Source organism: Rhineura floridana, chromosome 20 (genome assembly GCF_030035675.1).
Source record: "Rhineura floridana isolate rRhiFlo1 chromosome 20, rRhiFlo1.hap2, whole genome shotgun sequence".
NCBI lineage: Eukaryota > Metazoa > Chordata > Lepidosauria > Squamata > Rhineuridae > Rhineura > Rhineura floridana.
In genome coordinates, this window is record NC_084499.1 from 18,239,813 (window position 1) to 18,245,812 (window position 6,000).

The window sequence follows — 6,000 nt, forward strand, 5'->3', positions numbered from 1 at the left end:
GTTAAACTATAGAAATAGTCTTCCTTTGTTTTCTTTCCCTTCCTTCTACAGACCCCAGCACATCTCTACTCTCACATCCACTCCCCCCTTCTCAGCCTCATTTCCCATTTTCCCTTCTCCTTAAAGGCCAGTTATATGCTTTTAAAAAAAGACAACCTACATGAAGCACTCTGAGCACAAAATAAGCACTATATAATAAATATTAGGTTGCATCCTACTACCTTCTACTCAGGGTCGACCCAATGGAATTAATGGACCAAAGTTAGCCATGTCCCTTATTTCCAATGGGACTACTCTGAGAAGGACTTGTACTGGATACAAAACATAGTTTTGTGGTCACTTTATTATTTTGCTTCCCTTCTACATTACCACCCTGTCTCCTTTCTCATTCCCCTTCCCCAATAATCCTTCCCTTCCCCTCCACTCCTCCCCCCTTTTCCTCTGACCTACCCCTCAGGATCATTGCTAAGAATGACTAAAGCAGTATAAATGCAACAGCACTTCACTCAGCAAGAGCAGTGAATTAGATGCTTGTTGTTAGCCCTCTAATAAAAGTTACTTGCATCCCTTTTGCTCCTACACCCCACACCCCTGCTCTAATATTCAGTCCTCTTCTCTGCTTCCCTTTGCTTAGCCCATGCCCTGCCCCCCCCATAAAATTTTCTATATTTCTCATTTTCTCCTCCCTGCCCCCTTTTCACCCTGCCCTACCTCTCAGGGGCATTGTGAAGGGGAAACTGAGGCATTGCCAATGCAAAGCTGTTGCTCAGCAAGAGCTGCAGTTTAGATGCACGTTATCCTGTTATCCACCCCCACCCACCCCCAACCCTTTATCCTCTCCTCTTCTTGCTGGCCCACCACTGTGCTCCCCATTTCACCCCATAGGGCTTTCTATATTTATCATCCTCTTCTCCTTGCCCCCTTTTCTTCCTGACCTACCTCTCAGGGTCGTTGTGAAGAGAAACTGAGGCACTGCCAATGCAAAGCTGTGGCTCAGTAAGAGCTGTAGTCGAGACGCACGTTAACCCTTTCATTATATGCCTCCCCACCCCATCACACCCCCTAACCCTTTATCCTCTTCTCCACCATCCCCTTGCCTGGCCTCCTACTACCTGAGCAAATCCTTTCCCAAAAATCCTTTCTTCCCCCCTCCATTTATTTCTACCCCCTTTTTCACTCCCACCCCCTTTTTTCCTTACCCCCCCTTTTCTCATTCATTCTTTTCTTCTCTCTTTTTTTCTTTCTTTCTCCCTCCCCACCTCCTTCCTTCTCCCAGAATACTCACCCCCTCCTCCTTCTCCTCCTCCTCCCCTCAGCTGTTTACCACTCAGGACTCTTCTAACCCACAGGGCGCCGCCATCTTGGCCCTTCCTCCCTCACTGGCGTCCTCCCAGGGATCCCTCCGCCGCCTTTCTCTCACTCACTCTTTTCCCCCTCCTCCAAAAAAATAGTCCCTCCTTCCGGCACAAACGTCCGCATCTCCCACCCACCACCACCTCCTCTCTCTCCTCCTCTCACAAGCACGCGCCCTGCTTTTTGAACACTAACAAAATACGGGCTTTTGGCGATGTCCCAGCACGAAGGGGTAAAGCGGAAGGATCTCTGAACAGGGTGGCGAGAAGACAGAAAAGAGGTCTCGTGATTCCGAGGGAGCCGAAAGCAGGAGAAGGAGAGGGAGGGAAAAGGTTCCGGCGCTAGGGGAGAGTCACGTGATGCACCTCCTCCGAAAGGGGGAGCGGCGGAGAGGCGGGAGGAAACTTTGCAGGGTGGTAAACAAGGCGGGGCGAGGAGGCGGCGAGGAGGCGGGGCGAGCGGGCTCCCTATGGAGGGCTGGGCCGCTTGGAGCCACGCCTACCCCGTTGCCATCGGCAACCAGGGGCCTAGCTAATGTGGGCCTGCAGCCTTCCACATCCACACCAGGCATTTACAGTATTCTACTGTTAATCCACTTTAAACAGTCATGGCTTCCCCCAAAGAATCCTGAGAAATATAGTTTGTGAAGGGTGCTGAGATTTGTTAGGAGATGCCCTATTCCCCGGACAGAGCTCCAGTGGCCAGAGTGGTTTAACAGTCAGTTGAACAGGTCCTGCAGGAGTGAACAAGTTTTCAGTTCATATCATGAATAGCAAACTCAATTCTCCAAGTGTGGGTCCTTACGCAGACAAAACTGCACCACCACCACCCCGTGCACAAGGGAAAGAGATCAGCACGATCAGCAGAACCCCAAGATTTGCAAAAGTACAAAAAAAACTTTGGGGAAGGAGGAATTAAAGCCAGGGAAGGCCCTAAAAGAGACCAACAAGGACTGAGCATTGGAATGCTGTTTGATTGTTGAAAGGTGGGTGGAAGTGGAAAACTGGCAGAGGGGGTGATGGCATGGAGGAGCTCATCTGGAACCCAGAACAGGTCCATTCCACACTGCAACATTTTGTTGCTGCCCCCCCTTGTTTATATGAAGTCACATCAACATCATACATTTAAAGCACAGTTACACCACTTTCCCCTCCAAGTATCATGGGGACCTGTAGTTCACCACTCACTGAGCTACAATTCCCAGCACCCTTAACAAGCTACAGTTCCCAGGATTCTTGGGGAGGAGCTATGAGCTTTAAATGTATGATGTGGGTGTGACCAGCCAAATTGGTTGCATGAAACACCTTTTAAAGCACATTTTCCACCCAAAGAATCCTGGGAACTCTAGTTTGTTAGGGTGCTGCGAATGGTAGCTTTTGTCAGGGAGGAGTAAACTACAGTTCCCAGGATTTTAGGAGCAGGTGTGAAATGTTCTTTAAATGTAAGGTGCATACACAGCCAGAATCTCCAGGCTTCTGCTCTGGGTTAAGCATTTAACTACAACCAGGCTAAAGTCTTTAAAATTATCACATTGTGAGTTGTTTCAGCAGGCAAACAGGCATCACCAAACAGCAACAAATTCCCCCTTCAGACTGGCTGATCTGGTAATTTCCCCAATACATTTCATTTCTTGCAGTGCCACCACATGGAAAATGCAAAGCACTGCAGGTCTGGCAAATCTCTTCCTCCTTTACACACTAATTGCAAACCCTGTTCTCAGCAGCCTCTACGGAACCCCGAGGTTTGCAGAAGTACAAAGAAAACACACACTAAAGAATAGGGGGCCCCCTTCAAAACACCCCAGTGCAGAGCACAGACAAACAGAAGGGGGGAAGGAACGGAATGGAGTATGGCCTTCAAGAAGCAGCTGGACAGGCACCTGCTGGGGATGCTTTAATTTGGATTCCTGCATTGAGCACCTTCAGCAAGGGGTTGGACTCGATGGCCTTATAGGCCCCTTCCAACTCTACGATTCTATGATTCTGATCCCAATGAGCATCAGTCACCACGGTCACAGAAATCTAGTTGGTTACTCGAGGGTGCAGGACTAGATGAACCTTCGGCCTGATCTCGCAGGTCTTTTTTTATGCGGTATATAAGCCCATCACAAAACCCAGTGCATTTAAACACATGACTTCCCCCAAAGAATTGTGGGAATTGTAGTTTGTTACTGGTGCTTGAAAATTGTACCTCTGTTTGGGGGAAATTACAGATCCTAGAATTCTCTGTGGGACATCATGTGCTTTAAATGTGTGATGGATGTGATTTAAATGTATGCTGTGGATCTGCATGATGGACTCCCATCAGCTGCCGTAGCCAATGATCAGGGTTGATGGTAGCTGTAGTTGGGTACTGACGTAGAGAGGACTGTTCCCTGACAGCCATTGAAACTGAGGACTGTCCCGGACTTCCCAGGAGGATCCCTCCACCTGTGCTGCCTCTGAGACGGGCTCCCATCTTGGATGAAACTTATCCAGTTTTAAATTCAGTCAGAAAGGTTTTTTCTGACTGGGGATGATTTCTTCCGGATAAGGAAGAAGCGTGAGATCTGCCACATAGTTTTGTTTTGATTGTTGGAGCCTGGAATTCGTCAGAATTGTCTGTCTTCCAGCAGTTCAGACAGAGCGAGGATTTTATGCTAGTTCAGCTGGATAAGTGACCCGTTGTTTTTTTAACGGACTAGCAGGCAAACCTCCTGTCTACATTTATCATTTTCTTATCTATATAGCTAAAGAGATTTGTCAAAGTAACAGCAATTAAGATAACCTAGATGAGGTAAGACTTTCCTTCTTTATTTACAGAACTAAGGGGGAAGAAAATATAAATAGCTTATCTTTTTTTTTTTTTTAATTGCAAAAAGCTGACATGGAAAATTGCGTTTTAAAGATTACAACGGATGAGAGCTTTCTGATTGGGAGAGATAAGAAATCTTTTTGATTTACAAGACTTTTGTGTAATATATATAAGGGACTATTTTTTCTGATCTACTTTTGTTGTTGTTGTTGACGAATCTGCTCATTCTCTCTGCTACTAGTTATTTGAACGCTGTGAACTAAAAGCTGTTTTTGCACTTCTGGACATTTAAGAGATAAGGACTGTCTAGCGTGTGACGTTAGTTGGTTGGAAAGATTAACTCCTTTGTAACTGGATAAAGAAATAAACTGCTCTTTGCTTGGGACATTGAAAATTGAAGAAGTTTTGTTCTTTTGGTTTTAAGAATGACAATTAAGAAGATCATGGATGTACAAGAAGGGACTTTATTTCTAGACATGCTTCAGAAAATAATGGATGGGATTAACTCAATAAAACAAGAACTGAGAAATAATAGACAAGTGTGGAGAACTGAATTTCATGAAATGAGACAGGAGCTGAAAGAAACTCAGGATTCTATGAGAAAGGAGAATAAAGATAGATCTGGAAAACAAAAAAAGGATGAAAGAGAAATTAAAGGCAAGGTTCAATCTATGGAGATTGGCTTAAATATGGACATGAAAAAAGATTTGGATTTCCTGGTTGTGACGGATCCTGGAGATAAATATTACAGTTTGGAATACAGCGCTGTCTCTGAAGGAACTGAAGAGATTGGAGATAAAGATATTATCGGTTCAAAAAAATTCCTGGACTGGAAGGATTTCATGGAACTTGAAATGGAGAAAGTTAATAGAATTAATCCCTGTTTTGTGTCAATGGAAAAACCTTCAAGAAATGTACTAGTGTATCATGTGGAAAAGAGGAGCAGAGATGCGGCTTTGAAACAATACTTCAGTGTTACGTTTGGATTTGATGGTAAGAAAATATCTGTGATGGAGGAAATTCCTATCAGACTTTTATTATATGACTATGACAGCAAGATTTTTGGGTGCGTAAAGATGGAAGATGGACCCAATATGGATAATGACAGAAGAGCGATTTGAAACTACTGGACTCAGTAGATTTGATGAGTTGGATTAATTGACATGTTTATTTAGAAAAAAAAATTGATTGACATATATCTCAAGGATTGGAAACTTCTCTTTGACTTTTTGTGGAAGATTAAAATGATATGATGTTAATGAGATTTGAAACCAACTAAGATAACTGCTGGAGGAAGGTGATTTTATAATCTATTAAGAGATAGGTCTGTTATATATTATAGATTTATAGTTGAATTATAGTGTTTTGAAATTACTGGATTTAGTAGATTTGATGAGCTGGATTAATTGGCATGTTTATTTAGAAAACAAATTGATTGATATATATCTCAAGGATTGGAAACTTCTCTTTGACTTTTTGTGGAATATTAAAATGATATGATGTTAATGAGATTTGAAACCAACTAAGATAACCGCTGGAGGAAGGTGATTTTATAATCTATTAAGAGATAGGTTTGTTATATATTATAGATTTATAGCTGAACTATGACAAATCGGAAGTCAATATTTTTATATATATGTATTTTTTTTTGTATTGTATTAGTTATTGATTTGTGTTGTTTTCTTTTTGTATTATTTTGGTTTTGAAAATTAGAATAAAAATTAATTGGAAAAAAAAAAAAGAAACTGAGGACTGTCCTCTGCAACGGAGGACAGCCAGCCATCCTGTCTAGCATCCACTTCTTCCAATGCAGAAGAGCACACTAACCTGTGAAAGACCGGTGCGTTCCAACAG

At 43.2% G+C, this 6,000-nt stretch overlaps 1 protein-coding gene across 7 annotated transcripts in view; it reads right to left on the reverse strand.

Annotated features, from left to right (window-relative positions):
* TSC1 (TSC complex subunit 1) overlaps window positions 1–1,705 on the reverse strand; it is a 47,650-nt gene extending 45,945 nt beyond the window's left edge. For 3 of the 7 annotated variants that reach the window (XM_061603714.1, XM_061603708.1, XM_061603710.1), the window contains exon 1: window positions 1,286–1,412. The gene's annotated coding sequence lies outside the window, so the exon portion shown is untranslated. Of the gene's footprint in view, window positions 1–939; window positions 960–1,285; window positions 1,414–1,548 lie in introns of those variants that run through there. The other 4 variants (XM_061603715.1, XM_061603709.1, XM_061603713.1 and 1 more) reach the window with 3 other exon arrangements.
* Window positions 1,706–6,000: the final 4,295 nt, after the last annotated feature.